We start from the raw sequence: 20,399 nt of genomic DNA on the forward strand, positions 1-20,399 counted from the left end.
TTAAATGAGATACCGTATATAATATATACAGAGTAAGAGCACAGGGTCTGGCACAAGTAAATAGATAATATAAGGCTGTTATCAATGTTGCTGTCATTATCCTCTTCATTACCATGGGCAAGGGGAGCCTTCCTCCCAGTTCCCAGCCATGCTTTGTTTCATGAACCCCCAGAGCAGCTCAGCTTGGGTCTGGTCTCACAAAGTGCCTCTTGACTCCCTGTATTTGCTTTTAATCCCTCCAGAGGGTTCGAAAATCAGCCAAGGGAGAAGAGATGTCATCCTCTCTGCTCATCACAAAAGATCTATTCATCTGCTCATCACGAACAATCTCATGCGTGTGTGGCAGGGACTGCCCTTCTCCCTGGAGTGAGGATGGGAAGAAGCCCTGGGTTGGTTGGAGCCTTTGAAGAAGGCACCTTCCAAGCTTAACTAATTTAACTAATTGGAAGATACTTTTCATGTGACTCAAGCTCAGGCACTGGTCATGATGTGATGATTCAAGTGTAAAGATATAATTAAGGTTAATTGAAACATGTGGAGTCTATGAAGGGGTATGAGCATCTAATTAATGAGTTAACAGAAAGTGTAGAATAATTAGATGGAAAGGAGGCCTAATAGTTAATCAACACCAAGGGTCAGTCACAATAGCCAGATAAAAAGAGGCCTTGGTGGTATATTCCAAGGTGATCAATTTCCCAAATATCCTGCAAGGGTTTGCTGAGCAGAGAGACTCAATTTCCAGGGAATGAAATCCCAGTGGTTCCACTAATGGTAATAAAAACACCAATAAATACACATATGTTGTATATAAACTTAATAGACCAGATCAACCTATATAGGGCAATTCATTCTATAATCTTGGCCAAGTCTTACATTATTTTCAGAGGCAAACGTCAAGTTCTGGTGACAAACTTAAATCTAGAAAAAGGAGTGGACTTACTTTTATAGGAAAAAGATGCTCAGCTTTGTAACTATTGGGTTGGCTTTGAATCACCTAGGGGGAAAAAACAATTCTGTGCCCCAACCAAGAAAAGATAAAAAATCCAGAACTAAAAAAAAAAAAAAAAAAAAATCCAGAACTTCAGTGAGTTTTGGGGTCTGGTGAGAATTGTACCCTACAGGGTATCAAACTGATATTACTGGAACACTAGGAAGATGTCAAAATAAATTCATCCATAATCCTAGGGAGATATGAAACAACCTTAATGAAGAGATAAATTCAACATATGGTATTTGATATTTAGAATAGTTTTAAGTTAAATATTGTAGTAAGTTTTGCTATCATATGTGTGTATTTTGTCTGCTATTTAAGGTGTTGGATTTGCAATTTCAGTTTAAATTAAGGTAATTTAATCAAATTTTATATCGTTGCTTAAATGCTCAATCTGTGGAGAATTAAGTAAAGTTCAAATCACTGTGAGTGTTCCTCTGTGTGCAAAATGCTCTCAGATACTAAAGACTAATCCACGTGCCCAGCATAATCAACCTCTGGCGAGAGAAGGACCATGACTCACAAGGCACCCTGGGCACTGAAACGTTTCTGTGTTCATCAGCTCAGGCCGCCAAAACAAGTACCACAGACTGGGGGGGCTTAAACAGCAGAAATTTGCTTCCTTACGGTTCTGGAGGTGAGAAATCCGAGATCAAGGTGTCAGCAGTGTTGATTTCTTGTGAGGGCCTCTCTCCTTGGCTCGTAGATGGCACCGTTCTCCCTCTGCCTTCATGTGGTTTTCCCTCTATGCCTACCTGCGTCCTAATCTTCTCCTTGTAAATTCACCATATTGGATGGGGGTTCACCCATATGCACTCATTTCACCTTAATTACCTCTTAAAGGCCACATCTCCAAATAGTCTCATTCTGAGGTACTTCAACAAATGAATTTTGGAAGGACAAAATTCAGCCCATAATTTCTAAAACTCAAGAGTCTGGGGCTCATTCACTGCAGGCAGAAGGACCCAGCCTTGGAAAGTTGCTGAGGTGGCAACTTTGGGGGAGGGAGAGAAGGAATTGAATGATCAGAGGAGTTGGAATCGGGCAGGATGGGGTGTTTGGAGGGAGAAAGCATTGAGTCCTAAAGGTTGTGGCATAGAGATCCCTCACTGCACATAGGTCTCCAGGGTGCTTTATTTTTATTTTATTTTATTATTTTTTAAAAATTAATTTATTTTTACTTATTTATTTGCTGTGTTAGGTCTTTGTTGCTGCACGCAGGCTTTCTCTAGTTGCAGCGAGCGGGGGCTACTCTTCGTTGTGGTGCGCTGGCTTCTCATTGCGGTGGCTTCTCTTGCTGCAGAGCATGGGATCTAGGTGCACGGCCTTCAGTAGTTGTGGCACGCAGGCTCAGTAGTTGTGGCTCGCGGGCTCTAGAGCGCAGGCTCAGTAGTTGTGGCACACGGGCTTAGTTGCTCCGCGGCATGTGGGATCTTCCCGGACCAGGGCTTGAACCCGTGTCCCCTGCATTGGCAGGCAGATTCTTAACCACTGTGCCACCAGAGAAGCTCCCACCAAGGTGCGTTAAAACATCTCAGTGCCCAGGTCATACCTCAGAACCATTAAATCAGAATGTCTGGGGGTGAGACTTGGACACCAATAACTTGTAAATCTTCCCAGGTGATTCCCATTGTGAAACCCAGGTTGAAAGCCTAAAGGTTTGATCACTGGAGCTCTTGAGAGCTCCAGTACTTGCACAAGGCATGTTAGTTATACCCTCTAAGGGTGTAACTTTCAGACTGATGGCCCCCAGCCCCACTCAAAGTTACTGGCAGATCCCTTGGTCATCTTCACTCTGGGCCGGGGGATTCTACGAAAGGGCCACTGCTTGGAATGATCCCTCCTAACAAACACTAAGGCCAATACTCGGGTCTCCCTTGACTCTTCCCAGGCACTTTGCCCCTGATGTTGAGCCCCCAGTGTGTTTCCATAGCTGTTTCCAGCCCCCGACCCTCACCCTCTATTTCCAAGAAGAAAGAAGGAAGTGAGAAAGCTATTTTTTGATATTTGCAGATATACATATTCGCAAATATGTTGGGAATGTTTGAACTACGTTAGCAGGGTGAATACTGCTACCCAATCCTTCAGGAATACTACATCATGGAAATATTGTATTTAGAACAACACAATATCACCACGGGCCTCCTTGACCTGTGCAAATATTAGTCTTTAACTGAAATGACCAAAAACAGATGTTTCATATCTAGAATGTTTTCTCACAGAGAGTTTCAATAGAAATATTTTAGCTCTCCAGATACATCCAAATAAAATATTTGGTTTTGAAACTTTCTATTTTAAAAGTCAGTGATTTGTGACTTCATTACAAGAGATGAGGCGTGAATCAGGGCCCTGTTCTCATCTTTCATTTCTCATCTTCAGGCTGAGCAAGGGTGAACTGTGAAAAGTGATAAAATTCTGAACTCTAGTGATTTAGAGATGAGTTTTCAAAAACATGCATCCCTGAGGTAATGAAACTGAGAAATGCCAGTGACATTTACTATAAAACCTGCTTGGTGACTCCTTTCACATAGATTTGCATTATAAAACCACAAGTGGCTTTTGATTAGAAAAGTTTGTCCCCGGGACATAATAAAATCAGGTATGTAGCCAAATTGTAAAGTCGTATCATCAGAGAAAAATGTATCACTCTAAAGAGACATAATATTACCCCAATCTCAATATTATTAATATGGTATACTTAAACTCCAGGAAAAAACTGGAAAGTGAAAATATTCTACAGCAATGCTTCAGAATCAACTGGAGATCTTATAAATTCTGATTCTGGTAGAGCCTAAGATTCTGCATTTCTAGAAAGCTCTCCGGGGATGTCGCTGCTGCCAGTCAGTAGACCAAGGTCTTTGAAAGCTTGATTTCCGCCTCCATTAATTATACCCACTCCAAAGGTAACAGTTTCTAAAGCTTTAATTCTTCACTAACATTTTCATCAGCTTTGAACAGTCTTGACAGTTACAACTTTATATCTATTAGCATTATCTACCCCCTCCCCAAGTTTTATTTTTTAACTTCTTAGGGGGTCTCTTTGTGAACAAATTTTCCCTTACCACCCTTTTTATACTTGATTATATAGTCTATAAACTATTTATAAAGGTCATCAACTCATTATTAATTAGCAAACCAAGACTTCTCCCCAGTGCCTGGTAAGACGTGTACTAGTGAGATAATTGCTAATGTTTAGCAATGATCACCCATAGGACCTCCAGTAACAGTAATGGCAACTACTGTTGATTGATACTCAATTTGTCAGACACAGTGGTCTAAGTGATTTATTTAACTCATCTTAATTAATTGTTATAAGAACCCAACAAGGAGGTATTTATTTTATTTAGCAAACAGTTATGCAATGCTTCCTATGTGCCAGACACTATCCTAAGTGCTCTACAAATATTCACTCAATCACTCCTCAGAAACTGTATAAGGTTGGTGCCATTATTATACTCATTTTACAAGTGAGAAAACTAAGGCCTAGAGAAGTTAAGTAACTTGCCCAAAGTGACTCAGTTAGAAGAAGGTGGTTTGGTTAGAACCTAACAGTCTGGCTCGTGATCAACCTCCTAAGGAGAAGAGGAAGCAGGTGAGAAAATGAAAACTTAGCTAACTTGTCTCCCAGCCAGTAAGCGGAGGAGACAGGGGTCAAATGCAAGGTCTGTTGCACTCCTGTGCCCCTTTGTCTCTGACCACTCCACATTGCCTCTCTAATTTATTAGCAAACAGTGCCGCTGTGGAACACTTGATTCTCATTGAATGAATATAATCTCAGATCCTTTGTTTTGTATCTTTAACTGATCATTTTTGTCTTCATTAAAGACAATTAGAATTTCAAACTATGATTTTATATGTTTAAGAAGTGGTTTTAAATATTAGATCATGTCTAATATTTAAATATGATGTATTAATCCATATAGTTATAGAAGGAACAGGAAGTTATGTAACAAAATGATCAAGTGGCAGGAGCTGAAACAAGATTATCTCATGAAATCCCCAAATTCCATACATTCAATGGGTTGTGACTCTTAGAGGAACAGTTTAATTGAACTACCAAATACTTTAAGCCTGTTTAGTTAAAACCAGGACTATTTCTAATTTCATGATATACAAATTAGAAACATCTGTTCAGTGATAAACTGGGTGTTAACCTATCTCTTGTAGAGAGCATATTGTTGGGTCTTGCTTTTTAAAAATCCAGACTAATAGTTCTGTGCCTTTAATTGGAGTGTATTAATCCAGCTAAGATTAATGTACTTATTGATATAGTTGGATATAGGTCTACATTTTGTTAGCTGTTTTCTGTTTGTCCCGTCCTCTGTTCCTCCTTTTCCACCTTTATGTGAGTTAATCAAGTCTACTTGAGTATTCCATTTAGATTCCTCCATTTTTAAGATATACCTCTGTAATTTTTTATTGGTTGCTCTAGGGATTACTGCATCTTAACTTTTCAGTCTACTTAGAGTTAATACTGTACCACTTCATTTAAAGTATAAGAATTTGCAACAGTGTGATTCCATTTATGCCACCCCATTCTTTGTGCTATTATTGTCATATATTTTACATTTATATAGATTATAAACCTTACAATACAATGTTATAAATTTTTGCCTTAAAAATTAATTGTCTTTTAAATAAAGAGAAGAAAAAGTAGTATTTTATATTTATCCAAATATTTACTCTTTCCCATGTTCCTCATTCCTTCTTATAGATTCAAATTTCTGTTTGGTGTGGCTTCACTTCAGCCAGAAAAACTTCCTTTAATATTTCTTGTAGTACAAGTCTGTTAGTAACAACTTTTGTTTATCTAAAAATGTCTGCGCTGACAGTTTTTATTTTCTTTCAGCACTTTAAAGATACTGTTTCATTGTCTTCTGGTCTCTGTCTCTCTCTCTCTCTCTTTTTATCGGAAGTGAGCTGTCATTTGTGTTGATTTCCTCCTGTACGTAATATGTCTTTTTTCTCTAGCTGATTTCAAGATTTTCTCTTTATCTTTAGTTTTCATTTGATTATGATGTTACTAGATGTGGTTTTCCTTGTATCTCTCTCCTGGGAGTTTGCTGAGACTCTTGGATCTCTAAACTGATGTTTTTCATCATTATTTCTTTAAATATATTTTTCTGCCTCATTTCTATCTCCTCTTTTTCTGACACTCCAATTACACATATATTAGACCCCTTGATATTTCCCATAGGTCACTGAGGCTTTTTAATTTTTTTTCAAAGTCTTCCTCTCTATTCTTCAGATTTGATGATTTCTATTAGCCCTTCTTCTCCTACTTCCAATATGCTCTTAAGTAATTTTTTCATTTCTGACATTTCATTTTCAGATCTAGAATTTCTATTTGGTTCTTTGCTGGTATTTCCCAGATATTCAATCATTGTGACATTTTGTCCTTTAAACCCTAGAACATATTTATAATAGCTGCAGCAAAGTCCTTGTCTGCTAATTCCAACATTTAATCCCAGGGTGGATTTCTACTGATGGTTTTTCTTCTTAGCTTTAGATCACATTTTCCTGTTTCTTTGCATGTGTGCCTGTCAATTTATTGTCTCTTAATTCCAAATTCACTCTTTGTACCTGCTCTGTGAAAATGGACTGACTCTTTAAGCACTTCTTTATATAGTTAGTATGATGTTAAGCTTTATTAGTGGAGGAGGCTGGAGGCACATTGCAGGCTAAAGAGCACTGCTCTTCCTGGTTCTGCTATGCTGCATTGTTTTCACTTGCTCCTGCTGCAGAGGCCATCAGTCTTGTGTGTGTGTGTGAATATCCAGTGATGCACTGCCTCAAGTGTGTGCCTAGAGCACATAGTACTTTGGTGACCTGGCAGTCCTATCCCAGGCCTGGTAACCACCATGCTGCCGCCTTCCTGATGTGGACAATAGCACACTTCAGGCCTTGTACTGGGAAAGGTACCCCAATTCCCTTTGTGCTGCCGCCCACTAGTGTCAGTTTGCCCGCATCCCCAAGAATTGGTTCCTGTTGTCTTCCTGATGCAGACACCACCATGATTCAGACCTTGTGCTGGCGGTGGTGCTCCGACTGCCTTGGCTTGCCTGCACCTCAGACTTGTTTCCCAAGATCCTCTAAACATGGACACCGCACACAGCCTGCCTCACTCTGCCAGCAAGCAGTCTTCTAACACTCTGACTCCCTCTGTGTTCCCACCTGCCAGTATCAGCTTGCCTGTGTACTGGAAGGCTGCTTTCTGCTGCCTGCTGATGTGGACAAGCTCTGGACTGAGCCACCAGTGAAATTCTCTGCCATCTCTTGTCTTGAAACCACTCCTTCTCCAAGGAGGTCTGAACCCCAGTCTTAGGTAGGAAAACCCCTTCCAAGTTTGTTCTTCCTTGAGTACTCTCCTTCAGCCCCAGAGTACCCTTTTTAGTTCTCCTTACATCTTCATAATTACTCTTCTATCATAATTTAATAATTCTTTATATTAAACTTTTTTTGTCGCAATTACTGTGTGGTTTCTATCCCCTGATTAGACCCAGACTGAAACAACCTATCTAGTAACTTTTAAATTGTATATTGGACCTTATTACTGACATGATATAGAGACTCTGGATTGTGTTGTTTTCCTCTGATAGTATTGATTTTTGTTCTAGTCACCAGTTTAATTTTTTTTTTCTTTAAACTTTGGGTTTTATTTATTTATTTATTTATTTATTTATTTATTTATTTATTTATTTATGGCTGTGTTGGGTCTTCGTTTCTGTGCGAGGGCTTTCTCTAGTTGCGGCAAGCGGGGGCCTCTCTTCATCGCGGTGCACAGGCCTCTCACTATCGTGGCCTCTCTTGTTGCGGAGCACAGGCTCCAGACGCGCAGGCTCAGTAGTTGTGGCTCACGGGCCTAGTTGCTCCGCGGCACGTGGGATCTTCCCAGACCAGGGCTCGAACCCGTGTCCCCTGCATTGGCAGGCAGATTCTCAACCACTGCGCCACCAGGGAAGCCCCACCAGTTTAATTATTGACTCATCACCTTGAATTTCTATAAACTTGGTTTTATACTTGGTGAGTGCAGTTCTATTTCGGCTTTGCCTTTATTCCTAGGCAAATCCCCCAGTACTGAGACATAGTCATTTTTCATAAAGTTTGGTAATTCTGGAATTTCAATGGAAAGGTTAAGGTATTTACCAAGTTCTTCTAATTTTGCAGGACTCAAATTTTAAATCCAGCCTCCCTATGCTGAGCAGCAAAAGAAATACCTGCTTAGCTCCATGACCTTCTGGCTGTTGCTTTCCACTGGGCTCCTTGAAGTCTCTCCCATACATGCATAGTTCAGAAATCAGCCAAGGATTTGAGGGAAGTTTTTACACAGATTTTAGCATTCCCCCTCTGTGTCTCTCTCCTTCCTGAGATTTCCTTCCTTACTTTCCAGATGTTTTAGCAGCTTTGAGCTCCATTCTTTGACAGTTCAAGCCAACAAAATTGCAGTTTTCCTTTGGAATTCTAGCCACTCTCAGAGTTTAGGCTGCGGTGTGCTTTCATGGCAAATCCGTATAAATGTGGCTCTCTCCTTAGTCTCTTCAGTGTCTGCCAGAGTTTGGTTGCTCTTTGGTGCCTTATGATAAGCAGTATTTTATATTTTGTCTAAAGTTTACTGTTATATGCAGGAAGATTAGTCTGATACAAGCTTTCTGCCATTACCAGGACCAGAACTCTAAATTGCATTTTATTAAGACATTATCCAAATAAGTAATTGATAGAGGTGTTAGCAATATTAATACTGGAAAGGATTTTACTAAACAAAAATCAGAGAAACCATATCTCTGAGTCAATTTTTGATATTAAAGTAGCAAGTTAATTTTTGATTAAGTTATTTTTTAAAGAAAATGTCTAATTTTGATTATGTTATACAACACTAAATTCTGGATATTGAGTTTGCCCTTGAAGTGCCTTACTGAACAATCAACAGATTGTGTGAAATATGTTAAGCATCAAATGTTTTAAAAATAAGATTTCGGGCTTCCTTGGTGGCGCAGTGGTTGAGAATCTGCCTGCCTATGCAAGGGACACGGGTTCGAGCCCTGCTCTGGGAAGATCCCACATGCCGCGGAGCAACTAGGCCCGTGAGCCACAACTACTGAGCCTGCGCGTCCGGAGCCTGTGCTCCGCAACAAGAGAGGCCGCGCTAGTGAGAGGCCCGCGCACCGCGATGAAGAGTGGCCCCCGCTTGCTGCAACTGGAGAGAGCCCTCGCACAGAAACGAAGACCCAACACAGCCAAAAATAAATAAATAAATAAATAAATAAATTAAAAAAAAAAATAAGATTTCAACTAGGAAAAAAGGGTTGTTGCAATTTGACAAAAACAGTCTTCTTTCTAAAACTGGGCAGATTATGACATGTGATACTACATTTTGATGAGCATAGTGTATGAAAATGTTATGGTTTGGACCAGGTTTTTAGGTACAAATGTTACATATTTATGACTACATTTCCCTGTCTGTATACCATAGTACTATCAACAATGAGGTTGATCTAGTGAATCAGTTAATGAGGATATAAAAACAAACACTTTTATTTTATTTTTATTTTTTATAACTTTAAAGGTTACTTTCCATTTACAGTTATTACAAAATATTAGCTATATTCCCCATGATGTACAATACATCTTTAAGCCTATCTTACACCCAGTAGTTTGTACCTCCCGCTCACCTACCTCTGTATTGCCCCTCATTCCCCAGTGGTAACCACTAGTTTGTTCTCTATATCTGTGAATCCTCTTCTTTTTTTTTAAAAAAAAAAAAACACTTTTAATAAGAAATAGAAATTTTGGAAATGTGTAAGTATCTTTGATAAATTTCAATTTGTTTCTTATCCAGTTGTTTGTAGAAACCAGAATGACTATATGACAAAACACAGGGTTGCATTTTTACCCTCTTCTTTCTACCCTTTTTATTGTGGTATTTTGTAGTTGAGAATTTTTTAAACCTGTAAGTGTTCAAATGTATACTGTATTTTAATTAAACAGGGCGCTACCAACATTGATGGTAGAAATTCTTTGTTTCAATGGCTCTCTGCAATTCGACTGTTCTCCTAATGTAAGATTGTCTGGTTCCTTGGATTCTTAATATGTTTGAAGCTCCCCATCCGCATTGTGTCTATAGGTGACAGCTAACATTCTGTGATTCTTAAAAGGGGTACAAAGGTCTTCTCTAAATGATACAACCCTGGGATTCATAACCTTTCATCCTTTCTTGTCCTTCACAGTCATCTAACTGCACATTCTGCATGCGCAGAAAGCTCAGGATCACATACTCTTATTTATCCAGTTCCAGAGAATTTTATTCAGTATCGGTAATTCCAAGATTAGAGACTCACGTTACTCAATTATTTTTGACATTAATTTGCCTTTTCCATCTTGGCCAGGTTTATGGCCTCTTTACCCTGACACAAGTTTCAAATGTGGCTGGTTGTTCTTATTTTCACCAGGCTTTGGTCCCGTTTCAGGCTATCTCCTGTAGGACCTGTTTTGAGCCTGGCTCTGAGACACAATATCTGCACCAAATTTGAATAAACTGATTGTCACTATGTGCCATTTTATTGACGAAATTGTACCAGTTCTAAAAAACCAGGTAAGGCAAGCCCCTTTTTGTGGAATTCTGACCTCCTGAGAGAGGTGCAAGCTGGTCCTCAGCAATCCAGATTTGAACTGTGTCTCCTAGATAGTCTAACCCAGTGACTTGTGTGTGAATTAGGAATATAAATACTTAATTCTAGTTTTCCTCTTTCTGGCTCATCTAATAAAAAGTAAGGAATTTGAGTTAATAATTCCAACATTAGCTAATCTCTTGTGGGTGGGGTGGAATGAGGAATCTCCACTCACAAAGCACACAGGAAGCTGAGCTGCGGTGTTAAGGCTGCAGGCAGCAAAAGAGAAGCAGGCCCTGCAAATGGAAGTGTGCACTGGGAAGGGGAGGCTACAGGAAAAAATGCTGAAGGAAGCGGCTTCTCCAGTCTGCGCACAGTCCTGTCTCAGACCATTGATGAGATGCAGAGATGACCAAGAGGGCTGGCCAATCTCAGAAAATTATGTGGAACGCTGGAAAATAAATGCACTAGAGGTACCCAAAGTTTGGGTTGGCTATTACCTTCAGACGTTTGAAATATGCTTAAACTACCATTTTGTCCTTGGTTAAGGTTGACTCCACATGGCAGGATATTTGAGCAGGGCTGTGACTTTAGTGTCTACCAATGGCCATGTGCAGATTTTTAACATTATTTTTATTTTTACTCAGAGGAGATATAATATACGTACATTTTGTGAGTCCAATTCAACTATCTCCTTCTCATGGAATTAAACTACTGTAAACACATTTGGCATATGTACTCTTTATGATATTCTCTACATTCCTGCACATACTGCAAAGAGTTGTAGACACAAAGCTATGTATGCTGTGTATTTTATGGGATATATGATTTATTTTCAAGAGTATATTAGATTAATAAATAAATGAGACCTAATTAAACTTAAAAGCTTTTGCACAGCAAAGGAAACCATAAACAGAACAAAAAGACAACCTATAGAATGGGAGAAAAGATTTGCAAATGATGTGACTGAGAAGGGCTTAATTTCCAAAATATACAAACAGCTCACACAGCTCAATATCAAAAAACAAACAACCCAATCAAAAAATGGGCAGAAGACCTGAATAGACATTTTTCCAAAGAAGGCATGCAGATGGCCAACAGGCACATAAAAAGATGCTCAACATCACTAATTATTAGAGAAATGCAAATCAAAACTACAATGAGGTACCACCTCACACCAGTCAGCATGGCCATCATCAGGATGTCTACAAATAATAAATGCTAAAGAGAGTGTGGAGAAAAGGGAACTTTCCCACACTGTTAGTTGGAATGTAAGTTGGTGCAGCCACTATGGAGAACAGTATGGTGGTTCCTTAAAAAACTAAAAATAGAGTTACCATATGATCCAGCAATGTCATTCCTTGACATATACCCAGAAAAGATGAAAACTCTAATTTGGAAAGATACCTGCACCCCAGTGTTCATAGCAGCACTATGTACAATAGCCAAGACATGGAAGCAACCTAAATGTCTATTGACAGATGAATGGATAAAGAAGATGTGGTACATATATACAATGGAATATTACTGAGCCATAAAAAAGAATGAAATAATGCCATTTACAGCAACAAGGATGGACCTAGAGATTATCATACTAAGTGAAGTAAGTCAGAGAAAGACAAATATCGTACGATATCACTCATATGTGGAATCTAAGACAAAAATGATACAAATGAACTCATATACAAAACTGAAATAGACCCACAGACATAGAAAATAAACTTATGGTTACCGAAGGGGTGGGGGAAAGGATAAATTAGGAATTCGGGATTAACATATACACACTACTGTATATAAAATACATAAACAACAAGGACCTACTGTATAGCACAGGGAACCATATTCATTATCTTGTAATAACCTATAATGGTAAAGAATCTGAAAAAGAATATATATATATATATATATATATATATATACACATATATAAATATAAATATATATATAAATGTAGAATTGAATCACTTTGCTGTATACCTGAAACATTGTAAATCAATTATACTTCAATTTAAACAAGATAAAAGAGTATATTAGATTATAGGTGGTTTTTAAAATTACATATTGATTTTAGAATCTTTGTTCTAGGTAAGATAAGATTCTACTCTTTAAGAAGATTCTTGATTAGCAAGTAAAATGTGTTCTGTTTGTATTTGTTTATCTTCATACATGAATTTATTATATTTGTTTATTACAATAGTTATAAAAATAAATCCTGAGGCAATGTCCTAACTATTAGTCTTTTATAATTTATTTTTATTATGAGGGGACAAAAGGGGACCACCTTTCTTTCTTAGTTGTCTTGAGGTGTTGGGAACCTGGGAGAACCCAGCACAGTGGTGTGCTCATCTGAGCTGAGCAAGGCTGTCAAGCACATTTGACAGAGAAAACACACACTTGGGGAGGCTTATCCCGAAAGTATTTTCTTGCCTTCAGTTCTATGTATTTCTGACCTTGGTTTTCTCAAAAAAAAAAAAAAGAAAGAAATAGAAAGAAAGAGAGGAAGGAAGGGAGGGAGGAAGGAAAGGAGGAAGGAAGGAAGAAAGAAAATGAAAAAAACAAAAACAAATATAGGATAGGAATTGTGTTGGATAGTGAAGGTGAATGAAATTTCTGTTAGGTTCTCCAAAGGAACTGAGAGGAGTTAGTTCAGAAGGCACTAGCTGATTAGACAGAATAAGCATGAGTATCACAGAGAAGTAATGAGAAACATTCATGCAAACTTTGAAAAAGTTGCATGAATGTTCAGAAAGAAACTTTCATTCTTTTTCTAAAAAATTAAATAATTAATTTATTTATTTTTGGCTGCCTTGGGTCTTTGTTGCTGCGTGCGGGCTTTCTCTAGTTGTGGCGAGCAGGGGCTACTCTTCCTTGAGGTGCGCGGGCTTCTCATTGCTGTGGCTTGTCTTGCTGCAGAGCACGGGCTCTAGGCGCACAGGCTTCAGTAGTTGTGGCACGCGGGCTTCAGTAGTTGTGGCACATGGGCCCAGTAGTTGTGGCTCGCGCACTCTAGAGTGCAGGCTCAGTAGTTGTGGTGCACGGGCTTAGTTGCTCCGCAGCATGTGGGATCTTCCTGGACCAGGGCTCGAACCCGTGTCCCCTGCATTGGCAGGCGGATTCTCAAGCACTGCACCACCAGGGAAGCCCAGAATCTTTCATTCTTGAGAAAAATTGCCAGGCAGTAATTATACCATCTTTCTCATCCAGCTTGATGAATGACATTATCTCAAATCACACAGCCTGTGAAACTGATGACCCTGGAGAACCTAGAAATGCACTGCCAGGCACTGTGTCTGGGTCAAGCCCCCTACTACCAACTGGCAATTATGCTGAGGTGTTTGAAATAACGCTTACATGAACATTTACCTATAAGCCTGGCAGAAATATATGTTTTGGAAAATATATTTAAGAAGATAGGAGCAAAATATATCTAAATCTAAATATATCTGTTCCTACTCTTTGGAAGAAATGGGAGCCTTTCATAAAGATCTGCTTTATCCACATTGCTTAGGTGTAGATACTCCCACCGCCATGAAGTGAAGGCCTGATTGTTGAAAGATGTATCTGGAGTCATGAGTCATGGGAACAGTCTGCTGACTTCCAATTTAGAGATTAGATCATATCTGGCATTCTTGGAAAGATGTTTGGAAGCTCCAGTTCCTGTAAAGGAATGTAGGCCTTCCACCTCACTGGGCAGCCGTCTCCACTGCAGACACACACACACACACACACACACACCCCTTGTCCTGTGCCTCTCTTTCCCTTTAGAATGAGAACTAAAAGAATGTGAACTATGCAGGAAAATGATACTCAAACTATTCAGAGAAAACTAATGTGAACAATATATAGAATCCTTAGCGAAGGACAAACAAAGTTACATTCCAGGAATGTGCTTGGGAAGGTACCGTAAACTGAAAACATTGCCCTCTCTTGCTTCTGTGGCCCCAAGAAGATGAAACAAAACAACAATGAAATGGTGGGAATCATTAAGGAAGACATGAGAAAAGAAAAGAAACGCTATCCTGCCAGTTTATCGAACCTGGGAATATCATATGTTGCTCTGGTTATTGCAGTTAAAGAAGGAAAACGAAACAGTAGCAGGCTTGAAGAAGAGCAGAGGACATTCCCATATGCAGAGATCAGAGACACCCCCCTGCCCCCAAAAATGGTTTCGAGGCAGATGGGAGTCAAATACATATAACAGGAGAGGCTATGGCTGTATCAACGCACACTCAACAAGAGCAAGTTTACCAGACCCAGAGCTCCCTTGTGAAGCTGGAAAAGGTGCAAATTAGAAGAAATAAAAGGAAGCCTTACTTTGCACTAAGCAGTGAAGTTTTATGCAAGTCTTTGCTCAGAAATAGGGCACTCAACAACATGGATGGACCTAGAGATTATCATACGAAGTGAAGTAAATCAGACAGAGAAAGACAAATATATGATATCGCTCATACGTGGAATCTAAAACAAAAATGATACAAATGAACTCATATACAAAACAGAAATAGACCCACAGACATAGAAAACAAACTTATGGTTACCGAAGTGGTGGGGGGAGAGATAAATTAGGAATTTGGGATTAACATACACACACTACTATATATAAAATAGATAATCTACAAGGACCTACTGTATAGCACAGGGAACTGTACTCAATATTTTGTAATAACCTATAAGGAAATAACATATAAGGAAAAAGAATCGGAATAAAAATATATATGTATAACTGAATCACTTTGTTGTACACCTGAATCTAACACAACATTGTAACTCAACTATACTTCAATTAAAAAAAAAAAAAAAGAAATGGAGTACTAGTGGCAAACATCCATGACGCCAGGAGAGGCTCGGGAGTGACAATGACACCAGAGGTAAAGGTATGAACTTTGGTACTAGAAGGTCTTGGGTTTGGATCCCAGTTAGGAGATTTGCTAAGACTTTAGATAAGTTAGTTGGTCTCCCTGAGCTTCACATTTCTCACCTATAGAATGGAGGCCATGACATTGTCCATCTCACTGGATTGTTGTGAGGATTAAATGAGATAACGGATAAAAACACCCAGCGCAGGGCCAGGCACACAGTAAGAGGTCAACAGAGGTTAATTAGTAATATTAAACATGACTAAGAGTTCCTATACTGTGATTACTAGAGGGAATGTGGTAGCTGTGATCCTATGTAGGAATTCTTATGCTCTAATTCAGGGACATACAAACATTTTCTATAAAGAGCCCCAGAGTAAACATTTAAGTTTTGTGGGACAAATGGTCTCTGCCGGAAATACTCAACTCTGCCCTCTAGCATGAAAGCAGCCATAGGCGATCTGTAAATGAATTCACATGGTTGTGTTCCAATAAAACTGTACTTATGGACACTGGAATTTGAATTTCACATAATTTTCACGTCACGAAATATTCTTCTTTTGTCTTTTTTTCAACCATTTAAAAATATGAAAACCATTCCTATCTCCTGGGCTTTATAAAAACAGGTGGTGGGCTGGATTTGGCCGACAGGTTGTAGTTTGCCTACTGCTGCTCTAAGATAATGAGGGGGGTTCAGAATAAGCCACCCCAGAATGTGCCACTTTGGCATGTGGATTATTTTAAGCTGAAGACATTCAAGACCCAGCAGACTCAGGAAAAGCTTAATACCCTCCCCACCTCCCCCTTAACTGCCTAAAAGAAATTAGAAAGGAAGCCTGTACCAGGAAGAGAGCTACTACAAGAGAGAACTTCATCATCTGAGAGACTTCTCTCTGTGTGGCAGGGCAACCTTTGTTTACCGAACACCCTCTTTTCGCATCCTCTTGTGAATTCCCCTCCTCCCCGTTGAAGCCCCAGGCTCCTATCTCATTCCTTATTTCAGGCTGGTATACAAGGCTCAATTGCTTGGGTGGCTTTGGGTCTCATATCTTTGTGGTGCCCCCCTAGGTATGTAATTAAATTTGTTTTTCTCTTGTTCATCTGTCTTTTAATTACGGGGAGTCTTGGCCAAGAACCTAGAAGGGTAGAGGGAAAATTACTTTTCCTCTCCAACAATAATAATTCAGTTCGCTTGGCAATATTAAGAGCATTTCTCAATCTCTAGTTTTGTAACACTCCATTCTCGTTCGAGGACACACACAGTCTATTGCTAAATGTGCTGCCTGGCATCTCTGTGTTAGGGGAAAGTGAACTAAAAATATCTTTTGAAAAAAATAGGAAAATTTCAGAATTCCATCTGAGATTCTGGTCATCTGCAGACCCTTACCTAGAATAAGGTAGGGGAAAGTGAATTAGAACCGTACTGACTAAGAAAATTGTAATACATTGTCTCTAGGTGATAAGTTCTGAAAATGACCAATGTGAAATATTGTAGGAGAAATTGCCAATCTTATGTCTTTCTATTTGTGACTCGGTGGATCATAAGTATGGAGACTCAGTTCATCGACAGCTGAAAAATATTATGACAGCGAAGCCCAAGCTTCTGAAGGTAGCTTTGTAAACATCTTTTAAAACAGTCTTTCTAAAAAAAAAAAACAGTCTTTCTCATGACTAATGCTAGGACATCTGCAGGGATGTTTGTAGTGAAGGACAAAATTTATTCTTGATATTTCTGTTAGTGTGCTTAAATAAATGTTTCTTTAAAATTGGAAACTGTAATCCTCTGTTACTACAGTGTTGTGGTGACTTGTGTGTGGGAAATGATGCTTCCCTCCACATACTCTCTCCCACCCTTCAGAGTGAATTGGAGATTCCGAAATCATCACGGCTGAGAGCAGGAAGCTCAGGGCAGGGTAGACAGATGGAAGGAGACACAGTGAAGCACTTTCTGCAAACCTCCATCCTGAATATCATGTTCTTGCCCTTCATCTTCCCATCCATCTACAGGTACTCAGTGGACCTCTTACCAGGCTTGACATCCATTAAGCCCAAAACAGGCACGGTACCCAGGACCCACAGTATTTTTAAGGGTCCATAAAAATGTTTTAATTTCTCCTAAAATCTAAAGAGAAAATTAATTTTTAGGTTGAAGAAAATGTTTTAGTATATTATACTAACACGTTTGTCCTTTATAGCAATCCAACAGTAAAATACAATTTAAAATGTTTTTTATGGAGGAAGAGGCCCATGAAGATAAAAGTACCTAGGGCTCTCGAAAGTCATAGGGGGGCCCTCCTCTTTAGGTCCTCAACTCTCTGTCATGAGCTGCAAAGGAAAAGGAGAAAACATAGGTTCTAAACTCTTAGCCCTTCCCAGCCTTATTCCTTTGGTTTTAGCCACTCTGTGGCCAACCCAGCAAAAAGAGGGAGAAGCTGTCCTATACTTTGGCCCTGAGGTCCAGCAATCCACTGAGTTAAATATCCCCCAAAACTGAGCTTCAAGGGCACCGTCACCAAGAGCGTCTAATGATGGAGTTAGCGTGCCAAGTAGATGGCATGGACTCAGTACAGAAAACTCTCTCTGCGGAGCAGCACCTCGGAATCCTAGGGAAATGGTGGAACCCATGCTGAACCAGTCCAAGCTGTGGAGCCAACCTTTGGGGGAATGTCTGCCCCCAGGGCTGGTTGCACTGATAAACAGTCCAGCTTGCCCATGGCCACTGCCCTAGATTGAGAGGGTCCACTCCCTCGCTGGGTTACAGGTTGCATGCAATTTTATTGTTTTGTTTTGTTTTGATCTGAGCCTCCATGAACACAGTTTCTGAAATGCAGATCCATTCCAGAAGAGAAAGGAAGTCAGAGGTAGCTATCAGGGATGGGCGGTACGAGTAGTGTACACAGTGCAGAGGGTGCCTGTACCCAGCTGCCCAGTGAGCTGCTCATCCCACTCTGCGGCGTTACCCAGCAACCCCACCCGGCAAGTGCCTGCCATAGTGATGGCAGACTCGGACAGCAGGGTTTCCTGAAGCCACGGGACTGTACTATGACCTCGTCCTAGACCAGACCTAGTCCCCTCCTCTAGCGTATAGAGACCCCAGAGGCCCAGTATCTGACCCAGCAAGGCTGGACTAGTATCCTCTTTAAGCAACAGAAGCAGCCATGTCACAGCTTGTAGAAGTATCTTCATGAGTGTGTGTATGTGTGTGTGGGATTTTTTTTTCTTTTTTTTGGACTGGAGTGTGGAATTTCCATCCTCAGAGTCATCATGAATGGGTCAGTTCTCCTCCTCTTAGCCAGATGGAGGAACAGACACTCCATGAGGGTTCTGCAACAGGGGGCATCTCCAAGAAAGCTGGCAGTGGTGGCCCAAGGGCTGGTTAGGGAATAGGTTCCTGCAAGGGGTCATGGTAAAGAATAAAAGAGGGCTCACTGTCATCCCACCACGGTGGGCTGCCGCATTTCCCAACGTGCTGATGAAGGTTACCACCCAAATCTCTAACCTTTGTTATGTACGTTATTATGAAGAAAGTCAGCAACCTTTTTATAGTCCACTTTATGGGAATGGAGATGGTTTGTAATTTCTTCTAGGAGGTAGTCTATGCATTTATAGCCAGGAGTACTGTTCTGCAATCTTGTTTAAATAATCCCAGAATCATTCAACAGTGTATTCTGGGGCCTCCTCTTCCATGTACTGGCTAGAGTTTGGAGGACTTGAGACTGGACTTTTTTGCTGATGGTTTCTGGGAACGATGATGCTGGGGTCACGTGCCAGCCCCCACCCAGCAGATCTAAGAGGTCAACTGGAACTGCAGTTACACAGTCAGGCCCCGCACAGCCAGGACCCACCTGAGGCAGGTCTACCACTGCCCAGAAAATGCCATTCAGGAGAACCGAGGAGGGGGGTAGAGGGAGCCTTAGAATAAGCTCAACAGCCATCTGGTCTAGACAGGACACGAAACCACACTCTCTACATTATAGGCAATAGGCATCACCCACCCTTCCTCAACCAGGAGCTTTCATAAAGGCAGTAACCTCCACACTGGAGACCATAACACAAGAGGCTGGCAACTTGACATCAAATATAAACATTATACAGCATTCAGGGAACACCAACTGATGAGCACAACTGACACTATTTCTGGTTAAGCTCACTGTCTAGATTGAATGTAACAATCACCTCCCTTTCTGTTTACTTGAAGCAGACACGCTACAGGCCTGCTGTGGTTGTCTCTACCGTCTTTTCAATGTGTTTTCCCTACACTGCCATATTAGTTTTTTAATCCGTACAGATACTAGTAGCATTGGGTTCCTGCAGTGGTTCGAGTGATAAAGGTTTAGAAACTACTAGTAGGGATTATTTGCTATTAAAAACGTGAGGAATTGTGGGCAGGATGGGAGAAGAGAATCTTGAGTTATAAAGATGACAGGCCTCTGGTGGAGAGAAATGCGGGCTTACAGGGTCAACACTGTGGATTCAAACCCTAGAAGCCTCTGTTTTTCTGTGTGGTGGAATTGCTTCAGCTATGGAAAGATTTTTCACAAAAGTGTGGTTTCTAGATATGAAACTGAGCAGGACACTGTGGGACCCTCCCAAGTACAAAAGCCTTTCCATGTCCCCTGTTTCTTGTTTGTAGAGAAAAGGTTTCAGCCTCCTCGACATTCCCTGAGTTCCAAAGGCCAGATCCAAACAGTTACTAATTAGAGGAGTGAGGGAATGCAGAAACAAAGGAAAGGCAGTCAGGAAACAACAGCGCAGTGATGGGGCAGGGTCCTGGTTCCTCCTCAAGGGATATACATAACAGTCTGATACACATGTCTGAGTTCTTCTACAGGAACCAAGGCCCCCATCCAGGTGGAGAATGAGCACAAGTAGTGGACCCCATACTGGTTGGAACCAAAAGGCCGATGACTGAGATTCCTGGAACACCACCCCATTACCTCACCACCA

This window comes from Balaenoptera musculus, chromosome 4 (genome assembly GCF_009873245.2).
Source record: "Balaenoptera musculus isolate JJ_BM4_2016_0621 chromosome 4, mBalMus1.pri.v3, whole genome shotgun sequence".
NCBI lineage: Eukaryota > Metazoa > Chordata > Mammalia > Artiodactyla > Balaenopteridae > Balaenoptera > Balaenoptera musculus.